The sequence below is a fragment of the Schistocerca cancellata genome, chromosome 1 (genome assembly GCF_023864275.1).
Source record: "Schistocerca cancellata isolate TAMUIC-IGC-003103 chromosome 1, iqSchCanc2.1, whole genome shotgun sequence".
Classification (NCBI taxonomy): domain Eukaryota; kingdom Metazoa; phylum Arthropoda; class Insecta; order Orthoptera; family Acrididae; genus Schistocerca; species Schistocerca cancellata.
This window is the reverse complement of record NC_064626.1, coordinates 849,914,353-849,935,554: the sequence shown is the minus strand read 5'-3', so window position 1 is coordinate 849,935,554 and position 21,202 is coordinate 849,914,353.

The window sequence follows — 21,202 nt, the reverse complement described above, 5'->3', positions numbered from 1 at the left end:
TACAGTATTCCGTAAGTTAAGTAAATCGGTTTGAATTTTCAGGGATCTGATGATGATCTGATCTGTGTAACAGAAACTGGTTCAGCCCAAAAACGTTTTGACATGGAAACGCCTATACGCTCATTACAGTGATAGGCGGTCGTACGTTCTTGTGTGATAAGACACCGTCATATTTCAATAGCTAATAATTATGAGACTAATAACGCTAGTTAACAAATGTAAACTTTTACTCTGCATCTGGTTTGTAAATGGGTGGATTTACATAATTTTGGGGTGTTGAATACACTGGTAAATTCCATTTTCCTCTATGACGTCACATTTCCTAGATGCACAGCAAATAAAAAATGGTAATACCGAAAACTGACACAATTAAGTCAAAAAAATACACATTCTGAACGTTTGAAATCAATACTATTTTGTTTGTATATATGGGTATGGTGCCAATAAAAGGTCGAAATTAGTTCAGAAGATATTTTTGGTTTTTGAAAAATGCAACGACGGAGCTCTTCTTCTGTTTACCGTTTCATGACTCTCCCCAGCAGTAGTCACCCATCATCGAAGAGTTCCAATGGCCTTAGTAACGATGTTCCATGGTAAGAATGTCTTGTTCCTTAACTGTATAGTGGTTCTTGGTGTCACGGCTGTCCCAAAGGCACAGAAAGCAGCAGTAGTTCGTGAATCCAGCCTGTAAACCAGTAAAGAGTGCAACGATTTTTAAATCACAGCAAAGCTGCCATTCATGATCCTTATATTTGATTGCCTCTAGCAGCAAAGCCAAGGTTTCATAAGTTTCTTTCATGTCTACTGCGTAAGTCAAAGGTACCGACGGAAATGCATTGCCATTAAGCAGTAGTACTGCTTTCAAGTTGGTTTTATAAATAGTCGGCACTCTTGTGGATTATGTTGTACACCTAGCTGCATCATCAGGCCATTGAGAACTCTACATACACATATTGAATTCTGCAAATCGAAATATTGAGCGAAAGAAGTACCTGAAACACGAAATTTTTGTCGCTGGAGCTAGAAGGTACCGTTGCTACAGTCTCGACACCAAGAGCTCAGCTTGCTGTTTCGAAAGTTTTAGACTGCGAACGAAATCGTTCAATTCATTTCGATTAAAGAGCTGAGGAAAAGTGTCACGATACTGATGGCAGTACTGTTCTATATGTTCAATATTTTCTGATTCACTTGATATGGCGTCTGGTTCAGTGGCTTTCAAGCTACAGACAAGAACAGGCAACCACTCGTCATGGGGCACAGGCAAATGCACTGAAGATACATTTGATACTTTATTTTATGTCTTGTTTTGCTTGAATGTCCCGAAATATTTGTAAGACAGAAGTAACAGTCTAAATAATGGTCATTAGGCTCACATAACACTATAGGAACAGCGAGTGGCATGGCTCGGTGTTTTCCTTTCAACCACTCGGTTAAGGCTGTAGTACATGTTATGCAGGCAATATCAGGTTCAAAATTTTCACCTTGATCACCAGCAGGACAATCAAAATCCAATTTATATGCCTTCTTAACCAAATCAGTGATTAGTTTTCTTTGGGATTTTGGTGTGAATTTCCCACACGCATAACAAAAGTTGTCGGGGTGGTTTAGGCAGCAACGAAATTTACTAGTTCCCATTTTTCTTAGTGTAAGTTGTAAACACATAAATTTTGCACTATCTGTCACAGAAAAACACTCACTGATGATCTCTTTCACACTACTGGGTTACTACACCAATCATTTACTGACGATTTGTAGATTTTCTAGCTCTCCTTCACAAATCAAAAACAAACAATTAAACATCAGAACAGAAGAACAGCAAAAAGCGAAATACTGAATACGAAAAATAAAAAACCTTTAAAAATTCGAAAATGGTACGTACTAGAACATTTTGAAAGGCATATTCGGATTCTACACAGCAAAATACATATTAGTGATGTATCACATCACATATGCAAAATGGCTGTTGACTAGTGTAATTCGTAAATAATGAATAAGATGTAAGTTAAAATGGGTATCGAATATTCTTATCTGAAGCAATATGTCACAAAATATACAGCCTGGGTAGAAGGAACACGTGGAAGTTCCAGCATGGCATTTTGCTGACATGGCAAAGTGTCACCCAACTTGCTATTGGCCAAAAAAAGGCACCACTACACATGGCATCAGGCGAATTTTCTCTGCTGTTTCGGCGGATATTTGCAGTTTCGTTAGGCAAAGTGTAACTGGAGTCAGGCCAGATAAGTACTGATCCTCACGTTTTTCACTCGAGGCCCAGCGTCGATGAGAAGTGGAGGTTTGTTTCTCGTTACAAACAAAATGATTTTAAAATCGGGATTTTACGTGCACATTCCTCAGAGCGGTCACAAATTAGTCTAGTGGGATATTGGTTTTATCGACATGTATCTGCAGGGAAGGCAAAACACGGAGAATAACCAGCACTCCAGCAGCAACGTCACTGCTCTGGCCCACACTGACTGCTACCGCCATGAGGCAGCGCTGCCCAGACGCTGCTGGAGTACTAGGCTATTCTTCGGGTTTTAATGTCCCTCTTAATACATATCGACGAAATAAGTATCGCACTACACTTACGAGGGACCGATCTGTTGACCAGGCACATAACATTCCGATTTAAAATTGTTTTCTTTGCAATAGGAAACAAAGCAATGCTACCCGTGGAAACTGCTGGTTGCACGAGAGACGTCATGAGCAGTAAAGAGCAGTAGCACAAACAGAGCTGTAATTGTCTATGGACACACAAGAGACAATGTGGCTAACGAACCCTAGGAGAGGCACCCGGTATACAGGAGCATGAAAATTCCTTTACTGTGATTTCCTAAAGCACTTGAGGCAGAAGGTCGCTTGTATCAGCAGAGAAGAGATGGCTGGAGGTGACTAGAGCGTAATAACGTGAGTAATTTATTGTCTAGTATTGATAAAAGTTTATTAAAAAGAGTTAGTCACAGGTCGGTGGTTAGTATGGTCAAGCATGTGAGGCAGAACTAATTTGTGAGTGATTTCAGAATTTTAAGAGTAAACGATACGTTGTGAAACGCACCGTTTCTAGTATTGACGGTATCATAATAAGAAAAACACGAAAATTAATAACGGGCTTCCCGTGAAAGCAGTCAAGGATTTCTTCCGATTATACAAATGACAGTGCCACTTCTATATGAGTGATTCCACTGAAACGAAGTCTTTGGAAGATGCAAAGTGAGTGGGTGACAGAGAACAGTCATTAGATGTGACCCACGTACAAATATCCAACAAAAACCCTCGCTTGTACGGGTACTCTGTTGCCGCCAGATACTGGGGCAAAACACAAAGGGAGTGTGGTAAATGGGTGAGTCCACAACAGACTGATCAAATCTGTACGTGTCTGTCCCTCAGTATTTGTTTTGCCTAAGACGTCATAGTAGCCCTGTGTGTGTATGTGCGTAATTACTAAGAATTAGGCTGTGGCAGAGCGGTTCTAGGCGCTTCAGTCCGGAACCGCGCTGCTGCTACAGTCGCAGGTTCGAATCCTGCCTCGTGCATGGATGTATGTGATGCCCTTAGGTTAGTTAGGTTTAAGTAGTTCTAAGTTCTAGGGGACTGATGATCTCAGATCTTAAGTCGCATAGTGCTCAGAACCATTTTTTTAAACTAAGAATTAGCTTTGTGTAGTTAAACACTGAGGTGTAGAGAGTCATAGGATAGCGATGTAAAGAAGCACACAGAGCGGTAGTATCGCGTACATAAGGTATAAAGGAGTTTTGATAGACGGACCTGTCATTTGTTCTCAGGTGATTCATGGGAAAGGATTTCCGACGTCATTATGGATGCACGACGCAAATTAACAGACTTTAGACGGGAATATCAGTTGGAGCTAGACGCATGAGACATTCCATTTCGGTAATCGACAGGAAATTCAATATTCCGAGACCCACAGTGTCAAGAGTGTGCCGAGAATGCCAAATTTCAGGCATCACGTCTCACCACGGACAACACAGTGGCCGACGGCCTTCACTTAACGACCGAGAGCAGCGGCGTTTGCGTAGAGTTGTCAGTGTTAACAGACAAGCGACAATGTGCGAAATGACCTCAGAAATCAATGTGGGACGTGAGACGAACATATTCTTTAGTACAATGAGGCGAAATTTGGCATTAATGGTCCATGGCAGCGGGCGACAGACGCGAGTATCTTTGCTGACGGCTCCATATCGCTTGCAGCGCCTCAACTGGGCTGATGACCATGTCAGTTAGACCCTAGAAGACTGGAAAACCGTGGTTGGTCAGGTAAGTCCTGATGTCAGTTGGTAAGAGGTGATGGTAGGATCCGAGTGTGGTGCAGCCATGGACGTAAGTTGTCAACAAAGCACTGCTGTGCAAGCTGGTGGCGGCTCCACAATGGTGTGGGCTGTGTTTACATAGAATGGACTCGTACCTCTGGTGCAACTGCACCTATCATACGCTGTAACTGGTTATGTTCGGCTACTTGGAGACCATTTGCAGCCATTCAAGGACCTCGCGTTCCGAAACCACGATGGAATTTTTATGGATCAGTCAGTTGTTGGCGATTGATCTGAAGAACATTCTGGACAATTCGAGCGAATTATTTGACTCTCCAGATAGCCCCACATGAATCCCATCGAAGATTTATGGAACGTAACCGAAAGCTCACTTCGTGCACAAAATACTGGACGGGCAATACTTCCGCAGTTGTGGACGACTATAGAGGCAGCACTTCTCAGTATATCTGCAGGGTGCTTCCAAAGACTTGTTGAGTCGACGCCACGTCTAGTCACTCCACTACGAAGGGCAAAAGAAGATCCGACACGATATTAGGAGGTATCCCATGACGTTTGTCACGCAGTGTAAATCGGTGTAGCGTGGAAACGCGTTAAAGTAGGACATTAATCCTCGTGTTATTGTGAAGAGCTTGCAGAACAGTATAGAACCTCAGGTGGGACATTAAAAATATTCACCAGAATAAAGTGAAAATCGGAATTAATTTGAAAGTTACAAAATAACGAAATGTGTGTCTCAAATGACTCGTACATATGCCCGTAATGATAGAATACGCAAGTCACAAGAAATCTCACGTCGAGAGGAATCTAAAAAGCGTAAAATATCCAGTGTCGAGCGAATGTTATAGCTACGGCAGCGTCGGAAGGACATGAAAAAAGGCGGAAAGCGCTTAAGTAGCTGGCACATCGGCAAACAGGGCAGCGAGAGTCCGAAAGTGTCCGAACCATGGTTCAAATGGCTCTGAGCACTATGGGACTCAACTGCTGAGGTCATTAGTCCCCTAGAACTTAGAACTAGTTAAACCTAACTAACCTAAGGACATCACAAACATCCATGCCCGAGGCAGGATTCGAACCTGTGACCGTAGCGGTCTTGCGGTTCCAGACTGCAGCGCCTTTAACCGCACGGCTACTTTGGCCGGCTGTCCGAACCATGTGCAGGAAAAGTTGGAAGGCAATAAAGAGAGTAGTGGTAATGCAGACACAGATGGCAACGCGACAGCGCCAGACTGGTATGTATCGCGACACCAAATACTATCATGGTGTCAACCGACCTGTATACAATAAACTTGTGAGTTGTTTCGCCTGTAACCATAATACTACCCTGTGTAAGCATTGTGTTAAGGAGATTGATAATTAAATCACATATTAATACGAAACAGATGTTAAGATTACATACCGACGTTTTCTCGACAAATCTAAGGCGCAGTTCCCCGGATATTTTATTCAAGCAGCAGTCTATCGTGGTTATCATGATTTTGTAAGTAGGCTCTTTAGGTTTTTATGTTGGTAACGCCACGTAGCGCTCTATATGAAAATCACTGACTGTGCTGTGTGAAGTCTGTGGCTGGTTTGCATTGCTGGAATATTTGCTATTGTAGTGTTGGGCAGTTGCGTGTGAACACCGCGTAGGGTTGCGTAGTTGGAGGTGAGCCGCCAGCTGTGGTGGATGTGGGGAGAGAGATGGCAGAATTTTGAGAGCGGACGATCTGGACGTGTTTCCATCAGAAAGAGTAAATTTGTGATACCGTATATCATGAACTGATATATATATATGAGGACTTTTGAATATTATGAAGGTGAATACACTGTTTGTTCTCTATCAAAATCTTCCATTTGCTAACTATGCCTATCAGTAGTTAGTGCCTTCAGTAGTTAGAATCTTTTATTTAGCTGGTAGTACTGGCGCTCGCTGTATTGCAGTAGTTGAGTAACGAAGATTTTTGTGAGGCAAGTGATTCATGAAAGGAGTAGGTTATTGTTAGTCACGGCCGTTCTTTTGTAGGGATTATTGAAAGTCAGACTTCGTTGCAGTAATAATATTGTGTGTCAGTTTAGTGATGATCAGAATAAGTAAAGAGAGAAATGTCTGAGTACATTCAGTTCTGCTCAGCTGTTTGAAAATCAAATAACGCAAGGGGTTTACCAGCACTGTCATTTTATAAATTTTTCTAAGGGGAGGTTTCATAGGAGGTTTCAACTTCTCCAAATATCTGCTAGCTCTGGGCCATCACATACATAAAATTTGCTTCTTAAGATACACTGGTAATTAATAGAAAACATCAGAACTGCCTATAGACTATGTATCTTCGGATTTTAAAATGTTCAACTGATGACATGTATATTATTATGAAGCTGGCTGTATGTACGTAACATTTATAGTGATATAATAAAAAACCACTCATAAAACTAGCATCTTACATTTATTTAATAAAAATATGTCACATTATGATGGTTAACATTTGCATCTCCCTATGATTAAAATACCGCGATAATTATTGTGTTCTGTTTGTATTGACTTTCCGGATGCTGTTGTACTTTAACGACGAATGAAATAATTATCCTTTTCAGACAATTTTCTGTTCGTCAGAGTCCCGGATTTGAAACAGATTACCTGTATGTACTGAACAGGCAAGCAAATGTCAAGCTTCTGCTGGGCTCTCGACTCTCCGCCGTGCATAAATTACAAAGTTTCGCCCTCTCCATGAGTTTGACAGCTACAGGAGTCTTTTGCGCCTCTGAATGTGCGCGTTCCCCAGCAGCGGCTGTAGTTTATGAGCCAATTAGTTCTTTCAGCTCCTCCTGCAGCGCTACGCTGTCGTCAAGCATGTGAGAATATCGCTGACTTTCATTCCCAGGAGTCTCGCAAGATATTTTTTTCTTCTTTATCTACTCACTATCAAGGCTACTTGCTATAATGTTTGTTGTACACCTGCAATGCATGGCTATTAGTATGTTTTACATTTTCCTTCACTTTACTTACTCATTTTTATGTTAATTTACCTACTGGTAATTACCATAAACATCCATGCAGCATAAAATCAAGCAGCGGAGTTGTTTCCCTGTTTTCTTTGTTCCTACCTCTCCCTGCCCGCTCTTCCCCTCCGGCTACGATCCTATTCTCTCTCTCCCTCTCTCTCTCTCTTTCTCTCTTATCTCTGGATGTGTATATGTATGTATGTGTGTGTGTGTGCTTTTCTGAAACTGATCAGTTTCCATGAACATTCCCCTCCAGTTTCACAATGCAAGCATATTTCTGCAGATACTGTGCTTCCCCATTCTGCCCTTCTTTGTCCGTATAAGATCTAATGTTCTTTCCCTAGATTCTCTAATATGCTCTTTGAGTGTGTGTGTCACATATTTCTCAGTACATAATTGCGTAGGCTTCCGCGGCCAGAGTCAGTCGACATAAAAGTTTTCTGGGTATGGTACCGCATCATAATGTTTTTTTTTTTCATTATGACGCGGTACCGTACCCAGAAAACTTTTATGTCGATTTCTCAGTGTCATTGTACGAAGTGAGGGACGATGTAGCAGTACACGAGCATTGACGAATGCATGCAACTACCCGCTGTTTCCAGTGAAACAAGAAGTAAAAACAGAAAATAGTAGGACGTAAACAGTCGCTAATGTTTAGGGCACAAAACAAACTTTCTAAATAACGGAATAAGTAAGAATTCATGTTCTTCAATCAATTATTTTAGAACACGTAACGACATTGGATGCGTATTACCTAAACTTCGAAAAAAATTTTGTCACTGTTTCCATCGTATTAACAGTGTAATATATATTCAGAGAAGCAGGCTTCACAAATATAATTGTGTGTGAAGTCCAGCATTACGTAATACAACACGTTATGTTTGTCACTTGCAGTGTTGAATTAAAAAGGTGTTTCAGCCTTCACTAATTATAACAACACATAGACACTTCATGACATTAAAAGATATTACATGCTACTCTTAGTGCATCGTATGTGACATAACGCCTACTGAGCGGCAGACGGACGCGACAAATATTTGTAGTGAAGTTAGATATATTCTAGTATCTAGCACTACAGACAGAGGTAAGTAGTAAGACAATGTCATCATCAATTCATCATTTTCCCTTCTGCAGTTTCTCGGGTCCGGTATACAAGTGTTCGCTACCTCCTCCGGGCTTAATAGATCTCCTGTTCCTGAACGTCTTTTCACTAAAGCCTTCCTCCTTAAACATTTATTTCAATACATTTTCTCGCTAGTCTTCCTTCGCCCATTCTCATAATGTATCGATATCCTACAATCTGTGTTTCTCTATTACGCTAGTAACAGGGACATCGATGCCGACTATCGTTCCCTGTAACCCCACTTTTGATCTTGTTCTCTCCAGCAGTTTGGTTTATAGTTCTTAAGAACCTCATTTCTGTAGCTTGACTTCTGCTGTAGTCTTTTTTCAGTAGAGCACATGTCTCTAAACGTAAGAGAGAATTTGCACGAAGTATATGTGGTACATGGCTGCTTTTGCTTATTGTGGGATTAAGGTTTCTGATTTAACTGTAAGAATTGGTTGCTTTCTGTGCCCTGCTAAGTATTTTTTGGTTGATAGTGTGCAACAAACACTTCGAGCTAATTAAGGAAAATTATATTGTTCAGAAGGAGTAACAAAATTAGTGCCAAGTAATTACTTACAGATGTGAAATATACGTCGCTCGTCGCTCTTGTACGTTCCACCCTTAAATGTTGTTACAACTTGCAGGGCTCCTGGCACGTGAACTGGCAAATCAGAGGCACAAGTGTAGCTATGAATCACAGTGTGGAAAACCTACTTCGAAAATTTTGATATGCTGCTGACCTGGCGCTTTCAGAATCACAAGGTCCAAAATTAACACAATTATACTGCATGATAAAACATGCATGAGTCCACATCTCTAATTTGGTCACATTTACTGGAACATTAAGGGTTTGAAGTAGTACGTTGCGTCTTGTTGAAACTCTCCACATTTACACTATTGCTCTCAACTTTCTCGTAAGGAGGTAACACTTTTGCTTTGTACTTTATGTAAACACAAAATGAAAAGCTGCTTTGAGTCATTTGAGATCAGTGCTTTGATTAACTGAGTCGAGGACTATTTGCAATGCCAGGATGACGCATGTTTTTTTGCGTCAACTTTGTCCGCAGCTCGTGGTCGTGCGGTAGCGTTCTCGCTTCCCCCGCCCGGGTTCCCGGGTTCGATTCCCGGCGGGGTCAGGGATTTTCTCTGCCTCGTGATGACTGGGTGTTGTGTGATGTCGTTAGGTTAGTTAGGTTTAAGTAGTTCTAAGTTCTAGGGGACTGATGACCATAGCTGTTAAGTCCCATAGTGCTCAGAGCCATTTGAACCATTTTTGCGTCAACTTTACTCCCATCTAGGAAAATTGTCTTCATCTCATTTCTTCCCACTCATCCTCATCGCACTTGTTTTAGCCCTACCTGATGTTCTTTTCCCCTTACCGAACAGCATTTGGTTGCCTGAAGCAATACTAATATGGATATCTAATCTGTTACCTACCTAGCAACATGTCGCATCCCATTTTCCCCCGATGATGGTGACGATACGTTCGGCATAAATCCCACAATTCATAGAAAACATGTAGAGCCATCTAGAGCCGTAACTGTCCAACCACCACCCATAACCTACAGACATAGACATTGAGTCCAACAGTGTTTCTCCATGACGCGTCATGTATGCTCAGCAGTATGTGAGTTTGGATTACCCTCAGGCCCCTACTATAACCCACATGTCCGTGGGAAGTTCATATTATCTAACTAAAACGATTCAAGACCGATGGTGTGATCCATTATGTTCTTGGAAGTACACGTTGCATGCTGTATGTTGCAGACGAAAAAAGGGGTGCTCATACTCGCGCAGTAGGTTCACCCATTAGAGACACTGAGAGACGTACTGGAGACGTACATCTGTCTCTATACTCCACAACCTACCTTACAGCATGAGGCGGTGGCCCCTTTTCGTGCCAAAGTACCTCGCAATCTCCCGTTCCCGTTGCAGTCGTCATTTGAGAGTGGGGAGAACTATTGATGGTAAGCCTCAGTAAGAGCTCGAGTCTCACTGTTTTTGCCTATATGGAAGCAGTGTGGTGCTTGAGTTGTAGAGAACGTACGCTCTCAGAATTTTTCCAGTAAATCACTCCGTGATGAAGGTGTAACTCCCTCGCGATTCCCTGACAATTAAAGAGACGTTAGCTAATATTCTGTGATTTTCAGTAAAGCATCAGTTCAGAAGAATTTGTACCGACAGAATGCAGATACGGGTGCTACTGCAAGTTTTAATGCCAACGAAACATTTTGCACTGCTAACGGTCGATTACAAAAATAAACAATTATCTAATTGTGTTGAGGTATTTAACTCGTTAACGATAATGTTATTAATTAGAAATTTGAAATTTAGCAAAATTGTACTTACGTAATGAAATACAAAGGTCGCCAGTGCGCTTGAGGACGTAGGTTATGAAACTGTCTATGCTGGATTAAAATTTGAATTTACGTAACACGTATTGAAATTCATGTAGGCGAAAATGTAAAACATTATAAAATGTTTGAAAGTTAATTATTGTGACACTGAACATTTTCCAGTCATTCAGAGTCGAAAGAAATTCACTAGCTGCAAAGCGTAACGTGATGATGAAGAGGAACGTAACCTCACAAAAAGGTTCACTGCCTTCAGGCTTCCCTACCCATTTCTTTCTAATAAACTATACTCCTTACCAGAAATATATCAACCGAACACTGACTGTGCCACAATTAGCAGCAAATAGAACGGGCAACGCCGAAAGTATGAAATCCAAAGTTTACATAAAACATAAATAAATACATAAAATTACATAATGCTATTGAATTATATTATGCACTGTTGCTTCGCCAGATAAATCACTTTTGATTCTTAAAAACTCTCTTCCCTCAAAATGAATGTAGTTAAATTTGCAAATTGAAATCGCAGTTTTAAATCTTAAACCTTCTTTTTTCATTAAAATAGCAAAATTTAAAATTTATTTTCTGGGGTGATCGATATTTTTAGATCATACTTTATCTCTGTTTCAATAATGTGACACTCGGTTATTACAGTGACAGGAACATGATCCTACTGCTTTTATTAATGACGTATGAAACTTATTAACATCAGGCAAAAAACTGTAACTTTCTGTAACTGATTCTACTAACCTGCCAAGTGTTTTATGCTTCTAAACGTCTCAAGTGACACAGCCTTACGTTCAGAAGGAGCTGTTGTAGGCGCGACGTAATGATGTGACGACAACAGTTATCAGACAAAAGGCTCTTCTTCCATTCACGACTATAATTTAATATATTTGGCCACACAGTATTATTCTTCCATTAACACTCTTCTCAAATTAATACTGTACTGTGACCCACAGCACTAGCTACTCGTGAGCTTCACTGTGTCTTACCTTACCAAGAAGTTCACACTATATTGTGAGTGAAGTTTCACAGTTACCAGTATCAGACCTCATACACTATTAATTTGCGTCTGTTTTTCTGTGCGCTCTCTCGTGTACCAACGGAGTTACTACAATGGCAACAATATCGTTGGTTAAAGATTGTTATTATTCATTGCAAATACGCTGACTTTGCCAGCATGTCTACTGCTTTACTTATAAAATTGTTGTTAAACAGTTAGAAAAAGTTTCGTTTACAGTCCTTCAAGTCCAAGGTTTGAGCAGAAACCTTCCGTCTGAGGGCGTCGCTGCGCCGTATATGCAACGCAGCGCGACTCCGATCCGGGTATATTACACTAGTGGCCATTAAAATTGCTACACCAAGAAATAATGCAGATGATAAACGGGTATTCATCGGACAAATATATTATACTAGAACAGACATGTGATTACATTTTCACGCAATTTGGGTACATAGATCCTAAGAAATCAGTACCCAGAACAACCACCTCTGGCCCTAATAACGGCCTTGATACGCCTGGGCATTGAGTCAAACAGAGATTCGATGGCGCGTACAGATACAGCTGCCCATGCAGCTTCAACACGATACCACAGTTCATCAAGAGTAGCGACTGGCATATTGTGACGAGCCAGTTGCTCGGCCACCATTAACCAGACGTTTTCAATTGGTGAGAGATCTGGAGAATGTGCTGGCCAGGGCAGCAGTCGAACATTTTCTGTATCCAGAAAGGCCCGTACAGGACCTGCTGCAATGTAGGGTTTCTCAGGGATCGAATGAAGGGTAGAGCCACGGGTTGTAACACATCTGAAATGTAACGTCCACTGTTCAAAGTGCCGTCAATGCGAACAAGAGGTGACCGAGACGTGTAACCAACGACATCCCATACTGTCACGCCGGGTGATACGCCAGTATGGCGACGACGAATACACGCTTCCAATGTGCGTTCACCGCGATGTCGCAAAACACGGATGCGACCATCATGATGCTGTAAACAGAACCTGGATTCTTCCGAAAAAATGACGTTTTGCCATTCGTGCATTCAGGTTCGTCGTCGAGTACACCATCGCAGGCGCTCCTGTCTGTGATGCAGCGTCAAGGGTAACCGCAGCCATGGTCTCCGAGCTGATAGTGCATGCTGCTGCAAACGTCGTCGAACTGTTCGTGCAGATGGTTGTTGTCTTGCAAACGTCCCCATCTGTTGACTCAGGGATCGAGACGTGGCTGCACGATCCGTTACAGCCATGCGGATTAGATGCCTGTCATCTCGACTGCTAGTGATACGAGGCCGTTGGGATCCAGCACGGCGTTCCGTATTACCCTCCTGAACCCACCGATCCCATATTCTGCTTACAGTCATTGGATCTCGACCAACGCGAGCAGCAATGTCGCGATACGATAAACCGCAATCGCGACAGGCTACAATCCGACCTTTATCAAAGTCGGAGAAGTGATGGTACGCATTTCTCTTCCTTACACGAGGCATCACAACAACGTTTCACCAGGCAACGCCGGTCAACTGCTGTTTGTGTATGAGAAATCGGTTGGAATCTTTCCTCATGTCAGCGCGTTGTAGGTGTCGCCACCGGCGCCAACCTTGCGTGAATACTCTGAAAAGCTAATCAGTTGCATGTCACAGCATCTTCTTCCTGTCGGTTAAATTTCACGTCTGTAGCACGTCATCTTCGTGGTGTAGCAATTTTAATGACCACTAGTGTAGCAACGACACATAGGCAAGGGATTAGTGTGGCGTTCATGATTTTCCGACGTGCGTGTGGTAAATGAGGAAACGTAAACTATGGCGACGTTATTACCAAATGCGTCCAAATAGGGCGAACGTGATGTTATTTTTTTCTTGGCTGCCGAAGGACAAAAGCCGGTAAACATTCAATCGTAAAATGAAGAATAGGTGTCGAAAATCACCGTTATAAAATTAGTCTGTTTGCACGTCCCCATATAGCAAATAACATAACGCAGAACTTAGTAGAGGCAAGAAAATAATAAAACATAGAGGGTGCCCATAAATTATGTTTACAGAGGAATGATTTAATACATTTAGAACCGTACTAGAAATAAACAAATGGTTTTCAACATGTGATAAGAGAATTCATAAAGTTTTGTTTCCTCTTTCGTAAACATCATATGTGTACCCTTAGTGGCACGGATAGTGACTAGTCAGAATCCCATTTCTCACCGCGCACTTTTCAAGATCTCCGTGGTGACATGCATCGCGAATGCGTGCCTTCAAGATCTGTAAGTCCCTAACCTTGTTCGGTACGTCACATCCTTTACAAAACCCCACAGGAAGAAGTCTAGCGGTGTGACACCTGCGGATCGTGGCAGCCATCGAACTGGACCATTTCGTTCAATCCACATACACGGAAACTGTTCATTTAGATACTAACGGACATTTAGGAAAAAAAGTGGTGGTGCCCCATCCTGCTGGAATATGACATCTGGTTGCAGGTGTTCCAATTGTGACATAACAAACTCTCGTGACATGTCCAGCTAAACGCCACCGTTGATGGCAGACTCGGTGAAAAAGAATGGACCAGTGATGCAGTTGTACGTCGGTCAGCACCAAACAATGACCCTGGGACTGTCTCTTTCCATTCCACGCGTGACATGAGGATGCTGTGAACTGCCTATAAGAACTTTATGATAGTTCAGTTTCCCGGATACACGACTCATTGCCTCATCGAGAAACAAATCTTTCTTTGCGTCAATCTTGTCTAGCGTATACGCTGCAAATTGTTCGCTCTGAGGTTTGTCCATAGGCGTTAATGCCTGAAGCAGCTGCACCTTACAGTAATATAGCCGTAAAGTCTCATGCAAGACATTGGGCACTGTTGAGCGTCTCGTTTCCAGCTCTCTGGCCGCCTTACGCATCGATATTGTCCGACTCCTTGCAAACACCTGTCGTACCTCGTCCACGTTTGCGTCTGAAACAGACGGACGACCCGCCCCCTTGTTAACGGCAACACTACCTGTTTCCAACAATGACGTATGCGAAATCCGAATAGTTGGTCGGGTCGGTGGGTGTCATCGTCTGCGTGAACCAGGCCACACACTGAGCTTTCTCCTGTGGCGTCTTCATTTTATCAGATATTAAAGTTCAGTTTTCATTCAAAGTTTCGTCACCTCGAGGGTAGAAAGACTTTATGAGTTATCTTATTACATTTTGAAAACCATTTGTTAATATCTTGTATAGTTTTAAAATTATTAAAGTCTTAAGTTACAAAGATGATTGCGGACACTGTGTATGTGTACATTTATTTTTTGAAAATAGAATCGAAAATGCAAAAAGAAATAATGTGATGATTATCAAACAGTGTGTCGTAATGTTATACATTGTCTTTCACCGAGCTTGTACGAGCATCTCCCGCTTTCGTCCTTATTAAACGAACTCGCGAAGAAACGCGCGGGTCTGTTGTCGATCTCCTCATTTTCCCCTATCAGTCATATCTGTTAAAGTTCCCAGACGAAGTAACGGTATTCAGATACCATTCAAAAGAGTATTTTGTAAACTATACCCTTCCTGTGTCAACTACAACTGCTGGCACTAGCTTTACCTATTATTGCTTTATGTAGTAGTTCCCTTTAAATCGCCCCGCAAACCTAGATGTTTCCAGTGTCTGTTGTTCAGTCGTATAGTTAAATAACAAAGAGGTTTTTCTCAAATTACGGCCCTTCGTTACATTTGTCCGTCTAATCCCTCCACGAAGCAGATCTTCCTGCATTTCGCTTCAGTTTTCTTGCATTGCGACTTCTCTACAAGGGGCAGTGAAATGAAAATGAGACAGATGGAAAAAAAGTATATAAAGTGTTTATTGTTTCAAACGCAATCGCCGTAACTGTTAACATATTTATCCCACTATGAGACAAGGCGCTCAATGCCTTCATGAAAAAATGTTTACGGTTGTGTAGGGAACGATGTTTCTACCAAGGCATGCACATGGGCCGGCATTTGGTTAGCACGTTGTTTCAACTACGCTGCAGAAGTTTCGCTAGGAAGCCCTTGCACATCATCCGTACAGTCTCAATCTCTCCCCGTGCGATTTTAATACGTTTGGAGCCCTGAAGAAATGCATTCGTGGTCGTTGAAGCTCTTCCGGATCAACAGGTGAACGCCTGGGCGCAATCACAGTTCCATAGGCAACTGGAAACATTTTTAGCCGAGCCACTACCTCTTCCTACCTCCTCAGGTCGCATTGTGAGGCTGAGTGCACTCCGTTCCAGTCCTCCCACCGAGGAAAATACCCTGGACCTACCGGGAATCGAACTCGGCACCTCCGCAGAGCCAGACGCGCTGGCCCTAAACTATGGAGGCAGACAATTCAAGGAAGCTGTTGAATATTTATGTATTCCTCATTATTTACTTCTACGAACAATATCCTACGCAGAAGTGGCCACGTAGACCTTATTTTTTCCTTTGTTAGCTTAGACATAATTTTTATAAGTTTCACTTCGTTTACTAAGGTGAAATAATCAGGACTCAACACAATACTGCGTAGTAATATGAACAATTAACAGTATAAGTGAGAAAATGCATTAAACACCTTGTGAAACGTTGTGTAACTATGAACCCCGAATCGCGCGGAGTAGCCGAGCGGTCTTCGGCGCCTTGCACGGTTCGCGCTTCTCCCCCCGTCGGAGGTTCGAGTGATACCTTGGGAATAGGTGTTTGTGTGTGTGTGTTTGTGTGTGTGTGTGTTTTGTCCTTAGCGTAAGTTAGTTCAAGTTAGATTAAGTAGTGTGGAAGCTTAGAGACCGATAACCTCAGCAGTTTGGTCCCATAAGACCTTACCATAAATTTCCAAATTTCGTTCGTACCTTGTCTGAACCTGAATAAAATGTTTTGAGGTTGTGGGCACCAATCTTCATAATTTTTTTAAAGATTTACCACGCTTTCCAAAGAGTAACGTTTACTTTTTTCATGTTTCTTTCAGCTTCATGTTTATGAATTGTCTTTCCTGGAATTTCTGTGTCTCGATCTGTTCGTCATTCTGTCGTACGCCATCAGTTACGGCTCACCGTCTTTCTGAACAACTGCACACACGCAAAACAATACGGACACAATCACAGACCTACGTTTGGCATCCGCTGAAAACTGTGCGTAATAACAATTGTATATGACACATTTACAGCAACAGCGTTGAATTTTTAAACACTGCAATGCATTCAAATATATTCTGTATCTTGTGCTCTCCACCAGCAAAAGCGCTTTTTGTTTCCCAAACTCCAGTAAACGAATGGACAAATAAATACATATTCAGAGACTCAAACTTCGCAGTTTTTAATTTATTGAAAAATTCTTTTGTGCCGACGTACCGCGACCGATGTCCATTAGTCCGCATGAATTTATTAATTCCTCGGCATTGCGATAAACGCACAGTGCCCGGGTGGTGCTCTGGCTGCGATATGCCCTGTGCTCGCTCCTTACCACCTACGCGCCGCATTTACAACGCCAAACGCTGCTGCAGAATACTAATCGAAACCGGTTTCAAGAGCACGGGCCGTCGTTTTCATTTCCGCAGATGTAAAATGCATGTCGAATCACGACTTCATACAGTTTCCATTTGTTAAATTATATCCAGTAATATTACTCGTCGTATGTTTTTAATGGTGCCATTCGAGAAGAAGAGTGTTATTTTTAAGCTGGAATATTGCCTACTAAAAATGCATGGAACTGAAACTATAGCTCATAGAAGTAGAGCTTAACTTTACGTCGCAAAAAGTACAAAGGTACACATGTATCCGCAGCCAGAGATTTCTGATAGTCTCCCTTCCTCCCCCTCTTTCCCCGTTGCCCCATCCCCCTCCACTCCTTCCCCCCCTCCCCGCCACCACCCTGCCACCCTACCTATCTATTCTCATTTGCATAGTCTTAAGTCCTCGTCTTTCGATAATAATATATCCCGCTTTACATCTCTTCCTGCATTGTCTAATTTTTTCATCTCTAAACACGTATACGTCAAAATCCTCCTTGACGTATTTTACATGCTCTGCTACTACACTTTTCCCGCTCTGTTCTTTCATTTTAAAGTTGATTGTTTGTCTATACCTTAGGCATATTCCCCTAATCTGCCAGTCACTGTGGAAAGGGTATTTCGTTGACTGTCTTCCTCGTCACTTCCGTTTAGCAGCTGTTACTACACACATCAAAAAAAGTTTGGCATCACCCCGGTTCCCAGAACTCTTGAAGACAGACATTGACTGGAGATACCGTACCACAGACACAGTCCCTTTGACTGTTCAGAGGTGTCACTAAACCCGCTCAAAGATGTAAACAATCATGCATGAGCAGCGCCTATTAGACGGAGGGGGTCCGACAGCCGATCAGTTCCAGTCATTCCACCAGGAAGGAGGAACACGGCTCGTATAGTTCAACCATGCCTAGACGGTCAATACCGCGGTTCGACGGCGTCCGCATTGTTACTATGTGCCAGGAAGGGGCCTCTCAACAAGGGAAGTGTACATTCGTCTCGCAGTGAACCAAAGCGGTGTTGTTCGGACATAGAGGAGATATAGAGAGACAGGAACTGTCGATGACAAGCCTCGCTCACGCCTCCCAAGGACTACTACTGCAATAGATGACCACGGCTCGGAGGAACCCTGACAGCAAGGCCACCATGTTAAATAATGCAGCCACAGGACGTCTTGTTAAGACTCAAACAGTCTGCAATAGGCTGCATGATACGCAACTTCACTCCCGACGTCCATGGCGAGGTCCATCTTTGCAACCAAGGGACCACGCAGCGCAGTACACATGGGTCCAACAACATGCCGAATGGACAGCTCAGGATTGGTATCACGTTCTCTTCACCGATGAGTGTCGCATATGCCTTCAACTAGACGTCGGAGACGTGTTTGGAGGCAACCCGGCCAGGCTGAATGTCTTAGACACGCTGTCCAGCGATTTCAGCAAGATGGACGATCCCTGCTGTTTTGTGGTGGCATTATGTGGGGCCGACGTACGCCGCTGGGGATCATGGAGGGTGCCATGACGGCTGTACGGTACATGAATACCATCCTCCGAACGATAGTGCAACCATATCGGCAGCATATTGGCGAGGCATTCGTCTTCATGGACGACAATTCGCGCCCCCGAGGTGCACATCTTGTGAATACCTTCCTTCAGGATAACGACATCGCTCGACTAGAGTGGCCAGCATGTTCTCCAGACATTATGCCTGGGATACATTGAAAAGGGCTGTTTATGGACGACGTGACCCAGCCACTACTCTGAGGGATCTACGCAGAATCACCGTTGAGGAGTGGGACAATCTTGACCAACAGTACCTTGATGAACTCGTGTATAGTATACCACACGAAAGCAGGCATGCATCAATGCAAGAGGACGTGCTGCTGGGTATTACAGGTGCCGGTGTGTACAGCAATCTGAAGTTCTTGCTGTATGGTGGTACAACATGCAATGTGTGGTTTTCATGAGCAATAAAAAGGACGGAAATAATGTTTATGTTGATCTCTATTCCAATTTTCTGTACAGGCTCCGGAACTCTTGGAACCGAGGTGATGCAAAACGTTTTTTTTTTTATGTGTGTACTTTGGTATTCTACTCGTTCACGTAATTTGTGACATTCTTCGACATCGGTACATTTTCTAATTTTTCTCAGATCTTCCACTACTGCACAATGCCGTATTTCAAATGTGCAACTCCAGAAACATCTTTGTCACTTCATGTCAATATTTAACACCGGCAGAGTCCTTTTGTTGAAGAAGTATGTCTTCTCGTACTCCAACATAGTTGTGATGATTCGCTTATGCTTCAGTCTTCTTGTTCCTTGTGCGTATTGCTTTCTAGCAAAATTCCTGCTCTTTCCCAAACTCTACGCTCAACAGGTTGTAATTCTCTCTTCTCTTATTAACTTTGTGTTTGGTTTGTTAACCCTTATCCGATTTTTGTAAGCTGTCAAATTCAATAGTTCATTTACGTCTTCCCTATTCTCGGGTAGAAACTTTGCTGTCCTTGATATTAATTGCAACATCTGTCGCACGTGCATTTTTATTCCTCATTCAAAACTCTGTCTCGGTTTCACTATTCTTCTGAGACGGATATTTTTATTAAGGACTTATCTGTTCTGCTTGAATAATATTTTCCGTTCTCTGTTTCGTTTTTATGTAGATTCTTTTCGTATTTGTTAACTTCTTTATTTTCATGCAGGTATGAATTGTTTCTAAATAAATATTTTGTAATATACAAAATCTGTACGATGCAATTATTTATTGTAAATTGATTTGCATGCTATATAAAAGTTATGAATAAAATATAATCTGTGATTAAACTAGGAGGAGGATGAAGACAGTTGACAGTAGTGAGTTGGTTGGAATGGAAAAACGCTAGCGTGTGTGCGTTTTACAATATTCGCGAAAGATGAAACTTGGTGGAATGAAAATTTTGTGCGTTGTGGGTTGTAAAAAAGAGTGTTGAAAGGAGGGCTTAACTGTATAGTAAAAAGTGAAGTATTGCAGAGAGACTGTTGAGTGTTGAAAATAGTCAGGATGTCGTAGCTTAGTAACGATCTCTTAGAGCTGTTTGATGAAGTTTAGTTGAACTACCACTTACTTGAAGAAGGCCGGTACTATGGAGATACCGAACGAAGCAGAAAAATTGACTTTGAAGAAAAGCGAGGACAGAAGCACTTACTAGGATATATTCACGAGCAAGAGTAGAGGAGTCGAAGATATTCGGAAAACATTAGTGGCGGGTAGCATATGTGCTAAAGCCTAGACGTTTTGAGCTGATGTCACTGAATCAAAACGTACAGGAGGAAGGAGTGCGAAGAAACGATTACAGTCAAGCAGTAATAAACAATCTTATCAAACAACAGCTGACGTGTCAACGGACTGTGGTAACTGGATGAACTGTGTAGATGACTACTTAAAATCGAATTTCACAGCGTAATTACAACCACTGACGTTTTTAAGGACATAATACAGTCACTGAGAGAAGTGAGCTGCTAAATAAACATGCACGCCTTCAAAGAAATAAATTCAAGCAGGTAGTTACTCTTTGTTACGACCATATTCTGTTTTCGTGGAATATCCCTTGGGTCATTTAAAGTTTATATGCATTAAATTTGTGAATAGACAACGTTCAGAAGCAAGATTTTGGTGGCTTAAACTTTTCTACGTAAGTTGTTTGCAACGGACGACGAGGGTCGCATTTGTGGAAGATAACGACGATCAGCTACGATGGGAGAGGGCCAGAGATCACGCAGCATCTAGCAGCAGCAGCTCAATACGTCAGAAAGGTAGGAGGCGACGATAAACCTATCGTTGCTGAAGTTAAAATCTTCTGGGTTATGAGGCCGCGTCATGTTTCTTCTAAAATGTTCGACGTTTCGACCCCTTTGCTGGGATCTTCCTCAGGATCTTTTGGTGTTCACTACTGCTAGAACACTGTCAGAGACGATTTTTTTTTTTCCTTTATTGTAATTTTAAACACCTAT